Source organism: Microcebus murinus, chromosome 2 (genome assembly GCF_040939455.1).
Source record: "Microcebus murinus isolate Inina chromosome 2, M.murinus_Inina_mat1.0, whole genome shotgun sequence".
NCBI classification, from domain to species: domain Eukaryota; kingdom Metazoa; phylum Chordata; class Mammalia; order Primates; family Cheirogaleidae; genus Microcebus; species Microcebus murinus.
Window position 1 is genome coordinate 105,302,033 of NC_134105.1, and position 13,938 is coordinate 105,315,970.

The 13,938-nt window shown below is 45.5% G+C and overlaps 1 protein-coding gene and 1 pseudogene across 1 annotated transcript in view; one reads left to right on the top strand and one right to left on the bottom strand.

The window, feature by feature from the left end:
* The window catches only part of LOC105873096 (SLAM family member 8-like), a 215,728-nt gene that overhangs the window by 174,564 nt on the left and 27,226 nt on the right, over positions 1-13,938 (top strand). The gene's annotated exons all lie outside the window — the stretch shown is intronic.
* On the bottom strand, positions 5,393-6,042 carry LOC105873210 (translationally-controlled tumor protein-like; annotated as a pseudogene).

Consider the following 13,938-nt stretch of genomic DNA (forward strand, 5'->3'; position numbering starts at 1 on the left):
GAGTCTGCCGATCCACGAGCATGTAATGGATTTCCATCTGTTTACATCCTCTGCTATTTCCTTCCTCAGTGTTTCATAGTTCTCCCTGTTGAGGTCTTTTACATCCTTGGTTAAGTATATTCCTAGGTACTTTAATTTCTTTGTTGCTATTGTGAAGGGAAATGAGTCTTTGATTTGGTTCTCAATTAGATTGTTGTTGGTGTATATGAATGCCTCTGATTTCTGTGTATTGATTTTGTATCCTGAGACTTTACTAAATTCATTGATCAGTTCCAGGAGTTCCTTGGTTGAATCTTTGGGGTTTTCTAGATATAATATCATATCATCAGCAAACAGTGAAAGTTTGATGTCTTCTGCCCCTATTTGGATACCTTTAATTCCATTTTCCTGTCTGATTGCTGTAGCCAAGACTTCCAGCACTATATTGAACAGAAGTGGAGATAGTGGGCAGTCTTGTCTGGTTGCAGTTCTAAGTGGGAATGATTTCAATTTTTCTCCATTCAGTATGATGTTGGCTATGGGTCTGTCATATATGGCTTGTATCATTTTTAGGTATGTCCCTTCTATGCCTGTTTTCTTAAGTCTTCGTATCATGAAAGGGTGTTGAATTTTGTCAAAAGCTTTTTCTGCATCTATTGAAAGAATCATGTGGTCTTTGTTTTTGCTTCTGTTTATGTGGTGAATTGCATTTATAGATTTATGTATGTTGAACCATCGCTGCATCCCTGGGATGAAGCCCACTTTGTCATGATGGATTATTTTTTTGATAAGTGTCTGGATTCAGTTAGCTAAGATTTTGTTGAAAACTTTTTCATCTATATTCATTAGGGGTATTGGTCTGTAGTTTTCTTTTTTTGTTGCATCCTTTCCTGGTTTTGGTATCAGAGTAATATTCGCTTCATAAAAGGTGTCGAGGAAGTTTCCATTCTTCTTGATGTTGTGGAATAGTTTCTGCAAGATAGGTACTATTTCTTCTTTGTAAGTGTGGTAAAATCCTGGAGTGAAACCATCTGGACTGGGACTTTTCTTTTTAGGGAGATTTTTAATTGCTGTTTCTATTTCAGCTATTGAGTTGGTCTATTCAGGGAATCTATTTCTTCTTGGTTGAGCCTAGGGAGGCTGTGTGTTTCTAGAAATTTGTCCATTTCCTCTATATTTTCCAGTTTGTGTGCATAAAGATTTTTGTAGTATTCATAAATTATATCTTTTATCTCTTTGGGATCAGTTGTGATATCTCCTTTTTTGTTCCCGATGGAGCTTATTAGAGATTTCTCTTTTCTGCTTTTCGTTAGCTTAGCCAATGGTGTGTCAATTTTGTTCATTTTTTCAAAGAACCAACTTTTTGTTTTATTAATCTCCTGAATAGCTTCCCTGTTTTCAATTTCGTTTAGTTCTGATTTGATCTTGTTGATTTCACTTCTTCTGCTGGGTTTGGCGTGGGTCTGTTCTTCTTTTTCCAGCTCTTTGAGTCATTTCGTTAGATTGTCTATTTGTGATCTTCTTGTCTTTTGGTTATAGGCATTTATGGAGATAAACTTTCCTCTCAGAACTGCTTTAGCTGTGTCCCAGAGGAGTTGATAACTTGTCTCTCCATTGTCGTTTTCTTCATAGAATTTTTTTATTTCCATCTTGATTTCTTCATTTATGAAGTAATCATTTAGTAGGAGGTTGTTTAATTTCCACATTTTTCTGTAGAAATGTCAGTTTCTGTTATGGTTGATTTCTACTTTTATTCCACTGTGATCTGAGAAGGGACACGGTATGATTTCTATTTTTTTAAATTTCTTGAGATTTACTTTGTGTCCTAGGATATGGTCAATCTTAGAGAATGTCCCGTGAGCTGATGAGAAGAACATATATTCAGTGGATTTTGGGTAGAATGTCCTGTAGATGTCAGTCAGACCCAATTGTTCCAGGGTTTTGTTTAAGTCCATTATTTCTTTATTAATTTTCTGTTTGGAGGATCTGTCTTGTGCTGTCAGTGAGGTGTTGAAATCTCCGGTGAATATGGAGTTGCTATTAATCCATTTGCTTAGATCCAGTAAGGTTTGCTTTATGAAACTGGGTGCACCTAAGTTGGGTGCATATATATTTAAAATTGTTATCTCTTCTTGTTGAAGTGTGCCCTTCACCATTATATAATGACCCTCTTTGTCTTTCACTACTTTTGTTGGTTTAAAAACTAAATCGTCTGAAAGTGGAACTGCCATGCCAGCCTTCTTTTGGCTTCCACTTGCCTGGAATACTGATCGCCACCCTTTTACTTTTAGTCTATATGCATCCTTGCAGGTTAGATGTGTTTCCTGAAGACAGCATATACTTGGCCTGTATTTTCTTATCCATTCAGCCAGCCTATGTCTCTAGATTGGAGAGTTTAAGCCATTCACATTTATTGAGAGAACTGATAGGTAAGGTAGATTACTGTTCTTTCTGTTGGGTTGGATGTTGTTGTTTTGATTTCTCTTGAGCCATTGTATTATCTGGCCTTTAATCTTTGTGTTTTGGTTGTTTTTATATTCGTGAGATTTTATTATGGCGTTCCGTGCGTAACACTGTTTTGAGTACTTTTTGTAGGGCTGGTCCTGTCTTGGTGAATTCTCTGAGCCTTTGCTTTTCTGAGAATGTCTTTATTTCTCCTTCATATATGAAGCTTAGTTTTGTAGGGAATAAGATTCTAGGCTGGGCATTGTTTTGTTTCAAAAGAGTGAGAATGGGGCCCCAGTCTTTCCTTGCTTTTAAAGTCTCATTAGAGAAGTCTGGTGTTATTCGAATTGGCTTTCCCTTATATGTCACTTACTTCTTTCGTCTTACAGCTCTTAGAAGGGCCTCTTTAGTTGATATTTTGGTCAGTCTGATGACTGCATGTCCTAACATCTTCCTGTTTGCATTGAATCTTCCAGGGGTCCTCTGAGCTTCTTGAACTTGTATATCGAGATTTTGAGCAAGGCCTAGGAAATTTTCCTCTATTACATCTTCAAATAGCTTCTCCAACCCTTGAGTGTTGTCTTCTTCCCCTTATAGCAACCCTATGACCCTCACATTAGGCTTCTTCACATTATCCCACATCTCTTGTAGGCTTTGCTCTTTTCTCTTGTTTCTCTGCTGTATCTCTGTGAAAGTTTTATTTATTTGGAGGGTGTTATTTTCAATCTCTGAGATTCTTTCTTCTGTTTGATCTACCCTGTTCTTGAGACTTTCCACTGTATTTTTTAGTTCCCTGAAAATTGATTCTTCATTTCTAGGAGTTCAGTTAAACTTTTCTTCATTGTGTCTATTTCTTTAGGGAACTTTTCTTCTAGGTCCTGGAGGCTTTTTGTGATTTCTTTGTGTTGGTTATTGAGTTGTTGTTGCAGGTCGGTGAGTGTTGTTATGATCCACATACGAAATTCCTCTTCTGTCATTTTGGTTGCCTGATTTGGGTTGGTGTCCATTTCTAGGGGGCTCGTGCTCCTCTTTGGGGGTGTGTTTTCCATTTGGTTCTTCATATTTCCTGAGTTCTTTCGTTGATTTCTTCCCATGTCGATCAGTTGTTGTTTCTTTCCTTTAGGTTTTTGTTTGGGTATTCACACACCTTGTTTAGTTTCTGAGCCATTAGGTGGTGTCTGTGGGTGAGATTCGACCACTCCCTGTATGAGTCAGTAGGTGCCGTTAAAAGACTGTGCAGGATGCCGTCCCTGTCAGTAGGTGGCGCTTGCTTGGAGGAACAGTCTATGCTGTTGTTTTTGTGTCCTGTTGTCAGCTCTTGTTCTGGGCGGATCTGGTTTGGGTAAGCCTGCCCTCAGGCACCACCAATGCCCTTAGCAGGGGTCAAAGTTCTGTTCTCTGCTTCCAGGAAAAGCTGTCAGGGGGGGCTGGAATGGCCCTACTCAGCCAAAAAGTCTGCTTGTGGGGGTGGGGCTGTCTGAGACCCGCAGTCTTGAGCGGGCCTTGCTTCTTTCCACCCTCCCCAACTCCGTAGCTACTCCTGGGCCTCTGCCAGCAGGCCAGACCACACACCACCAGGCCTCCCCGGACTGTGATGCCGGCAGGGAGGATCCCTGCACAGGAATGCCACCTGGGCTGGGCATACGGCCTCTTTTTGGGAGTAGGGTTGCCCTCTAGGATGCTGATCTGCCCCTGAAGGCACACCCACCTCAGTAGGCTGTTTACGTATATCCCTTCTGTGCCCGGGCGATGCTAGACCTTGGTGCATGGGATCTGGTCTGCAGGTCCGACCTCTGGGTCCCAGAGTTCAAACTGTATTCCCACCATGGAGAGGAGTTCCAGTCCCAATTCACCCACAGGGAGCCCAAGCTGGGTCTATGTCTCTCAGCCTCTGTGTCTGCACCGTTCTCCTGGGAACACTGTGCCAGCAGCACCTGGGAGGGCTGGCGGGTAGGGAGTTCACAGTCTGAGTTCCCCTTAGTCAACTGTAGGGTCCCAAAAGGGAAAGTCCTGTTCCCTGGAGGTGCCTCTGGCTGGTGGCTGTATTGTCTCTCTGGGCAGCCATGGGTAGGGTCGGGGGAGGGGAGAAGGAGGCAATATGGTGCCTGCCGCGTGGCTTGGGTCTGTGCACAGGTAGGTGCCCGGAGGGAGTTGGGAGCCTGGTGCCGCGTCCACTACAGGCTCACCACTAGCTGGTGGCGGCCGTCTCTGGGCTGGTGTCCGCAGGTCTCTCCACCCGCTGGGGAGCCCACCAGCAGTCCCAAATGCAGGGGAGGTGAAACCTACCCTTCCCGCTGGTCTCCCGGCTGCTCCAGCGGTCTCAGCTTCCAGTTCTCCTCCGCAGCCTCCTCCCGTGGAGTCTCCTGTGGTCTCAGGTACCCCTCCTTCCGGCCCTCATCCTCTGTATGCTCATCTTCTTGCTTCTTTTTTCTAATTTCTGTTAGAATCTGTCTTTTCTGCAGAGACACTCTGTCTGGCGGTGTTTCTCATCCGCCATCTTGATCCTCCCCCCTAGTCACAGTTTTTATTTGAGATGACAGCATTGTCTTTAGCTACTCTTAGGAGCAAAACAGTAACTAAAGGGTGCATTTTAGCTCTGTGAGTTTTAGGTAGAGCTGAAGAGACAAACTCAAGCCAGAGATCCCAGAAATGGCCTCCAGAGCCACACTGCAGAATTGGGTTGCTGCCAGTGGAAACAAAGAATGTGCAGTTTTCTTGCAACAATCTTGCCTATGTTGAAATGGATCAGCAGACAGAGGGAGGTCATAGGGCTTAAGAAGGTTTTGTTTTTCTTTAGTGAAAGACGTCTGGTCATATGCGTAGGATAAGAGGAAAGTTTTAGGAGAGTGGAAGCTCAAGACCTGGTCTGGGCAGGGCATGATGGATAGAGCAAGTTCCCGGAGGGACTGAGAGGCAGGAGCAGAGCCGGGCTCCCGGGGCTTGAGGTGTGTTCAGCCTTGTGTATCTATTTTTTTTTTTTTTTGAGTTTAAATGCATTTTATTTTTAGACAACCTACATGACAATGTTTTTTCCTTATAAACAATGCCTCCACTCCAAATAAATCATGGTGAAAATAAATGAAGAGCTCAAGATGACATGAGTCCCGTTTGTCTTAAGTCCTGGTGTTGTGTGGGTGACAAGCAGCAGCCAGTTATGATGACCGGCGATAGATCCAAAGTAATGGCCAAATTTGTTAACATTTTTCCATTTCTAAACCATCCTTAAAGAAAATCATATATGGGGTCACACTGTCCTCACGGTAGTCCAGTAGAGCAACCATGCCATCTGGATTCATGTTTTCCACCAATAAAGAACTGGTAGTTTTTGAAATTAGCAAGGATGTGTTTTATTTGTTCTGCAGCCCCTGTCATAAAAGGTTTTACTCTTTCTGGTCTCTGTTCTTCAAGTTTGCCTTTGATTGACTTCATGTAATCTTTGATGTACTTCTTGTAGGCTTCTTTTGTGCAGCTGGTTTCTTGCAAATGATGGTTCATGACGATATCAACACCAGTGATTACTGTGCTTTCATACCTTCACCCTCAGGGCCTTCAGCGGAAGCATTTCCACCAATGAGCGAGTCATCAATGTTACCCTCTGTCCTGCTGACCATCTTCCCCTCCACCAGTCATGGCTGATGAAGTCCCGGTAGATAATCATGATGGAGGCTGAAGGGAGACAATGGTGGTGCTGGCTTAGCAGGAGCCGGCAGCTCGGAGCGAGCACGGTGGAGCCGGAGCAGCGCTGGGGGGAGGGGGGAGTGGGCGGAAAAGCAGCCTTGTATATCTAAAAGCATGAAATTATGTATGAAAGTGAGTGTTTAATATGAGAAATGCCTTTTCCAAGAGATCACATCCTAGTGTCTTCCGGCCCATAGGTCACTGCCTAGCCAGCTGTGTCTTGACCAGGCTGCTGGGAGACACCTGCCCATATTTGTCAATCTTTCCCTCCTTTCACTGCTGCCTCCTTGATTCCCTTTTTACGGCATCATAATTATGAAACAGAGATCAACTCCAATGAGTGACACTTACATCACTTGTTGTCATTCTTGTCCTGAGACCCTCAGCAAGGCGGGAGTGATGCGGAGACCCCTTCAATCTTCACCTCTTGGTGCCTACCGACACCACTCCTCTCTAGGAACTTTAGCCCAAGAGAAGCCATCATCATTGCCACACACTGGCTGCAGCTTCACTGGGGTGGGGACGAGGGGGTGAGTGGGCTTTGGCAGCCATCTCAGGCTGAGGGGACCCCTGGGATGGGAAGAAAGACACGATACTCACTGAGACAGGAAGCAGGAATGAGAGAGAAGCTGGGAAGAAATGGGGGTGGGGAGAGAGGACCTCAGAAAATCAGTAGTGAGGCAAACCGAAGGCCCTGCATGATAATGGGGTGATTACACGATTAGTGTAGGGCTTTCCACCTGGACCCTGAGGAGAGGATGGCCAAGGGAACATCTCATCTGGGACAGCAGCAGTGCACCTAGATAGGGGCATCACTTGGTAACCATTCCCATGTGGCCTGCCTTTGATACCATGGCGGCAGGTTAAAAGTAAGAGGAGAGGAAAAGACGTACCATGCAATTGCTACTTCAAAGAAAGCAGGACTGGCTAATTATCATCAGAGGAAGTAGACTTCAGAGCAAAGACAACTGCTAGGAAACCGAGAGGGATATCACATATGGCGAAGGAGTTCATTCTCCAACAAGAGATAACAACCCTCAATGTGCTCGCACCTAAAACGGAGGTTCCAAGAATGAAGCAAAACTTGAAAAAAACTAAAGGAGAACTAGACTAGTCCACAATGATAGTCATAGGTTTTTATACTCCTCCCCTGGTAACAGAACTAGTAGAAGGAACTTCAGCAGGAACATGGAACTGAATACCACCGTCAACCACCGAGACCTCACCGATGCTTATAGAACACCCCATCCAACAACAGCAGAAAACACATTCTTTTCAAGTGCACATGATAAGTTCACTAAGTTATGTCCTATCCTGGGTCATTAAGTAAATCTTGACAAATTTCTAATATTGGAAATATTATAAATTATATTCTCTGATCATAATGTAATTGACTAGAAATTAATAACAGAAAGGTAACATAAACATTTCCAAATGCTTAGAAATTATACAAAACACTTCAAAACATTCAATGGGTCAAAGTGGAAGTCTCAAAGGACATTAGAAAATATCTGAACTGAATGAAAATGAAAATACAATACATGAAAATTTGTGGGGTAAAGCTGAAGTGGTGCTTACCGGGAAACCTATAGGATTAAAGGCTTACATTAGAAAAGAAGAACTATCTCATTAAAGATTAAATTCTCACTTTTGGAATCCAGAAAAATAAAAGCAAAATAAACCCAGAGCGAGCAGAAGGAAAGAAACAGTAAAGATAAGAGCAGAAATCAACGAAACTGATGTATCTGGCTAAGGATATATTTAAAAAACCTTCAGTTAAAATCATATTTAATGACGAAAACTGAAGGATTTTTCTCTAATGTTGGAAACGATAAAGACGTGCAATTTTACCACTTCTGTTCCATGTTGTACTTTAAGATCTACTCAGTGCATTTAGGCAAGACAAAGAGATAAAAGGTGTACAGATTGAAAAGTGCAGGGAATTTTATCATTTTTTGTAGACAACATTTTTTTTTTTGAGACAGAGTCTCGCTTTGTTGCCCAGGCTAGAGTGAGTGCCATGGCATCAGCCTAGCTCGCAGCAACCTCAGGCTCCTGGGCTCAAGCAATCCTGCTGCCTCAGCCTTCCAAGTAGCTGGGACTACAGGCATGCGCCATCATGCCTGGCTAATTTTTTCTATGTATATTAGTTGGCCAATTAATTTCTTTCTATTTATAGTAGAGACGAGGTCTCACTCTTGCTCAGGCTGTTTCAAACTCCTGACCTCGAGCAATCGGCCCTCCTCAGCCTCCCAGAGTGCTAGGATTACAGGTGTGAGCCACCGTGCCCGGCCTGACAACATACTTTCTATCTAGGAAACTTTCTAGAACTAATAAGTGAGTTTAGTAGGATTTCAGGTTACATGGCCAACAGAAAAAAAAGAAATCATCCTTCTATATACTAACAAAAGGCATGAACACTGAGTTACAAAGTTTGGATTTCGGGCTTTAGGAGTCCATTGAGGTTCTTGAAGGTGTCTGCAGAGAGGGACAGTATATATCCAGGTCTGCAAAATGGCCTGGAGGGTGGGGCAGGGCATGGTGGCTGGAGCCAGGTTAGGCTTAGTAACAATGATCATGGGCTTGTGTGTTCACCTCCAGTCGTTCATCCATCCCACTTACCATTTGGTACAAATTGAAAATATGAACCAGTTTTTCATTCAAGTCAGGGGCACTTCCTGCACAGACCACATTGAGAGTAGTTAATTATATCACTCACTGCCTGCTCTAGCTAATGCATCTCAGTGTCCCCTGGAAACGTTCCTATCTGCTGCTTGCCCAACAGCAAGGCTGAGCTTCTGGAACCCTGTAGGGGAAGGAGCTGAGTTAGAACATGTACTGCACAATTCAGAGACAACCCTGTGTTCCAACCCATCCAGAAGATGACAGTGCTCTCGGGTACTTAGAATCCTCCTTTAGTTTGTAATCAGCATGTTTTGAGATGACCTTACTTGTAATTCATATATAGTGACATGGCTAGAGGCTGGTGTGCGTGGGTGCGTGTGTTTGTGTGTGTTTCTGTGTGTGCGTGTGCATTTGTGTGTTCCTTTGCAGAGGATGGGGATGAGGAATGATGACCTTGCCTGGTTCCCTCTGATCGCTGAGAATCTGACTGCTGCAGGTGGAACTACAGGCTAAGCTGGGGAGATTGAAAAGAATAGCTGTAAGAGACACAGCTTTGTCTTGTTTGCATTACAAATTTGAGCAAATAGGCAGGGCGTGGTGGCTCACGCCTGTAATCCTAGCACTCTGGGAGGCCGAGGCAGTGGATTGCTCAAGGTCAGGAGTTGCAAACCAGCCTGAGCAAGAGTGAGACCCCGTCTCTACTAAAAATAGAAAGAAATGAAATGGCCAACAAAAATATATAGAAAAAATTAGCTCCCAGCTACTTGGGAGGCTGAGGCAGAAGGATTGCTTGAGCCCAGGAGTTTGAGGTTGCTGTGAGCTAGGTTGACGCCACGGCACTCTAGCCCAGGCAACAGAGTGAGACTCTGTCTCAAAATAAAATAAAATAAAATAAAATAAAAAATTGAGCAAATGTCAGGCTGTTCTGTTAGCATGAAGGGTAGGTAAACATGGTGGTGGACACAAGAAGGAGAGAGAATTTGTTGTGTAGGAGAAGATAATTATCGATACTTTTTTATTAGGCCCAGTTACATCATCCGAAATTATTTTTACTGTTCCCATGAAATGAAAACCAATTTACTGTCAGATGACACACAGAGTAGTAGCTTCTGCTTTCACTCCCTATGAGAGAATAATGCATCTCTCTTTTCCTCAAGTTCCATATAATACAAAAGAGGAACCTGGCATGTTGTAATAGTGTGATAAGAGGGGAGTGGAGGAGATGGAAGAGCACGAGCACTGCTCTGGGGCCAGGATCAGGGGTGAGTCAGGGTTGGCCTGTTCCAGAAGCCACATAATGGGTGGAGAGAAACTGAGAAAAAGCATGATGGCTTAGGGAGCTCTATTTCAATGTCCTTATCCATACGTGCTAGAAACAGCTGAAAATTTCACTTTTTTTATCCCTCTTAAGATTGTGACAATAAAATAAATCTTTGCACGCGAGGTGCTGAGCAGTGGGTCTGACATCTGGCAGGTCCTGGATCAACTGCCCCTGGGTGTCAGGAGAGGCAGGAGCCAAGGACAGGACCAGGTTTCTGGGTAGGGCCCCTGACTGGGAACAGGACACTGGCGTAGGTCAGAAGACGAAGGTAAACGCAGCCCTGGACACGTGGACGTGAGGAGCCGGGGGAGATGTCCAGTAGAGAGCCGAGCGCAGGTCCGTCGCTGAGCAGAGGAGAGGGGAGGATACAGACCTGGGCATCAGCAGCACGTGAGTGATCACTGAAGCCAGGGGAGCAGGTGTCCCAGTGAGAACACAGAAAATAAGATGAAAACAAGATAATGACAAGACACTTGTAGGCACCAACATTGAAATGAGGGTTGAGGTAGAGGAAGAGGAGTCATTGTCGTGGAGCCTGAGAAGGATAGCAGAGGGGAAGGGGGAGACCCAGGAGAGTGTGAGATCAGGGAAACCGAGGAAGGAGAAAGGGGTCAAAGGTCAGTGCCAAATGCTGGGCAGCTGCTGGTCGCTGGTGACACTCTGAGGAGTGCTGCAGGAGGAAGGCTGAGGGGTGTCTCGGAGCCAGGGTGGGCGTGTGGCTGTGACGTGGAAGACGGAGAAACAGGGCAGTAGCTGGGGTGCGAGGCCAGGGGGTGTTGGGAGGGACAGCCCTGGGAGTGCTTAAGGCCTGCAGCGAAGGAGTGAGCAGGGACAGGGAACAAACCAGAGAAAAAGGAAATGCAGCAGAGAGCCAGGCTCCTGACACAGGCGGGGGAGAAGGGACCTGAACCGTGGGTGCAGGTACTCACTGCAGACAACAGGCGTGCGTTGTCTTCTCTGGGGACAGGAGAGAGTTAGGACAGTTATAAATAAATGCAGGTCGGTTGGAAGTTTGGTGGTAGGAACTTGAAGTCACTAGCTTCTGCTGTTATTTTTTCCTGAGAAATAGGAGTTCCTGTCCCTTGCTATGAATGATAAGGTAGGATGGTGACTAAGTCTGCTCAGACTGCCATAACAGAACACCATAGACTGGACGGGCTAAACTGCAGAGATTTTTGTCTCATGAGGCTGGAAATCCGAGATCAGGGTGCTGCACGGTTGGGTTTGGTGAGCGCTGCCTGCCTGGCTTGCAGATGGCTGCCTGCTCGCTGTGCACGCCCACGGGGTGGGGGTGGGGTGAGAGAGAGATGTTCCTCTTCTTACAAAGGGACTGAAGCCCTCACAGGGATGGGACGCTGCACCCCAATGACCTCATCTGACCTGGTTACTTCCCAAAGGCCTGATCTCCATCACGTTGGGCTTTAGGCATCAGACATGTGGGTTTTGGGGGGACACGAGTAAGTCCATAGTAGATGGCAGTTTGGGAGAATGTGGGGGCAGTCAGCAGAATGATGAAAACGTGGGCTCTGAAGTCAAATTACCTGGATTTAAATCTTGTTTTTTTTTTGGAGACAGAGTCTCACTCTCTTGCCTAGGCTAGAGTGCCGAGGCATCAGCCTAGCTCACAGCAACCTCAAACTCCTGGGCTGAAGCAATCCTTCTGCCTCAGACTCCCAAGTTGCTGGGACTATAGGCATGTGCCACCATGCCTAGCTAATTTTTTTTTTCTATTTTTAGTTGTTTGGCTAATTTCTTTCTATTTATAGTAGGGGCAAGGTCTTGCTCTTGCTCAGGCTGCTCTCGAACTCCTGAGCTCAAGCAATAATCCTGCCTCAGCCTCCCAGAGTGCTAGGATTACAAGCATGAGCCACCACGCCCGGCTCTAGATTTAAATCTTGTTTCAGATATTTCTCAGCTCTGTGAACTTAAAAAAATGGCTTAGTCTTTCCAAGTCTCCTAGTTTCTAATCTGTAAATGGGAATTATGATGCCTATCGCACAGAGGGTTTTTGAGGATTAAAGAATTAACGCATGTAGAATGCTTAGAAGAGTCATGGCACATAGGAAGAAGCACTCAATAAGTCCTAGCTGTTCTTAATTTGTATGACCTTTGAACAGCTGTCACACACACAGCTGACTGTTGAATGGTGTTAAAGATTGGTTGAGGTTCGGTCTTGTGGGTTGATCATGGTGCCATCTGTGTGGTTGGTGATTGTGTCAGGCAGCATGAGTGCTGTGCAGAGGTTGGATCAATCCAAGGTGCACGGTTTGCTAGGTCGGTGAGACCGAGTGACAGTGGAACAAGGGCATTGAGGGGACTGGCTGGGCTGTTTGACACTTTGTCCCTGAGGCTTGAGCAGGGCAGTGAGAGAGGTGTGGTAGGCGTGGTGAGCAGGTCCTCAGTGGGATTCCTCTCCTGCAGAGGCAGGAAAGCTAACCTCGCATTTCCCAGGCTCCCTGGCCGCTGGAGTTCGGGGTGTGATTTCAGTTTCATGTCAGAGGTAGGTTTGGGAGTTGAAAGTGAGGCAGAAGCCATCCGTGTGCTGTTTCTGTTGCTTCCGTGGTAAGGAAAGTCACAGTATCACTGGGCTGTCTGCAGTAGGGGAGGCCCCATGTGTCTCACTGGGTCTGTGGGTGGTGGGAGACACATGGTCTACCTCCCAGCAACCCTGCAGTTAGTGCAACTGATGAAAGGCCTGCTGGGAAGTGTGTTTCCCTCTAAATTACCCAAGTGTGCCAACACTGCAAAAAAGGTACAGTTTTTTCTTCATAGTTAAATTTCCACAAAAACCCTCAACCACAAAAGTATTACAAAAGGAAGTAAAAACATCACAGTTCACAGATTATAAACTTGCCTTCAGCATTTAGCTCAAAGGTCTCACCATCTTCAAAAAACAGCTCCCTGCTAAACTCATCAGCTATGAGATCTATCCAAGCAGCAAGAAGACAGCCTTTGCTAGCCCATGGCAATCCTCTTCCCATTTTCCCTAGCCAGTCAGGGCTGGACAGCAGAGTGAGGCTCAAGTGGGTGAGTGGGGGTGGGGCACAAGGGCTAGTTTCCACTGGTCCAACGTGGTATCTGAAGCTTGATGGGAGAGCAGACTGGTGAGACTTCAGGGAAGGGTCCAGGCCCTGTATTCCGTCAGATTCATGGCTGAAAGAGGAGGAAGAGGAGAAAGGGTAGGAGGAATGCTTGCCATGCTTGTGGTGTTTGAGCATCTTTTTATGAGCTTTCTTCATTTTCTTTTGCATCTTCTTGTCCATTGTCCTTTCTGGTCCTAAAATGTCAGGAGCCAAGGGATTCACAGGAGGCATGCCAGGGGCAGGGATGGGTGTGGAGGAGGGTAGGGACCTGGGGGTTGGCATTCTGAATATCTTGGCACAGGATGAGGGGGCTCATGGTGGGGAGAAACTGCACTTCTCTGGGGAGCTTCTGGGAGAGCAGGAAAGGGCCGCAGGAAAGGTGGATTGACAGGTGGTGGATGGGTGGGATTCGAACCCCCAGGGTACCTGATGTTGGGGGATATGGATTTGGCCCTGGCTGCCCAGCTTTGGGATGCCACATGTTCGGGTGTTTGCCCCAGCCTCTTCCTCTGAAATACAGGCAAATGGAGATCCTAGTGCCAAGCTGAGAAGCGACCTTGGCCCAGTAATGGGGAAAGAAGGAAGCTGGAGAGTCCAGATGGTTCGTTGCCTTTCCACCTCCCTCTGGGCTCGATTCATCCTTCTTCCCAGTCTTCAATGGTAAAAATCAAAAATATTTTCTCTAAGATCAGAAACAAGACAAGTATGCCCACTTTCAACATCATCCCCCTTTAACATAATATTGGAAACTCTAGCCAAAACAATTACACAAGGAAAGGAAATAAAAAGCATTTAAACAAAAAAGGA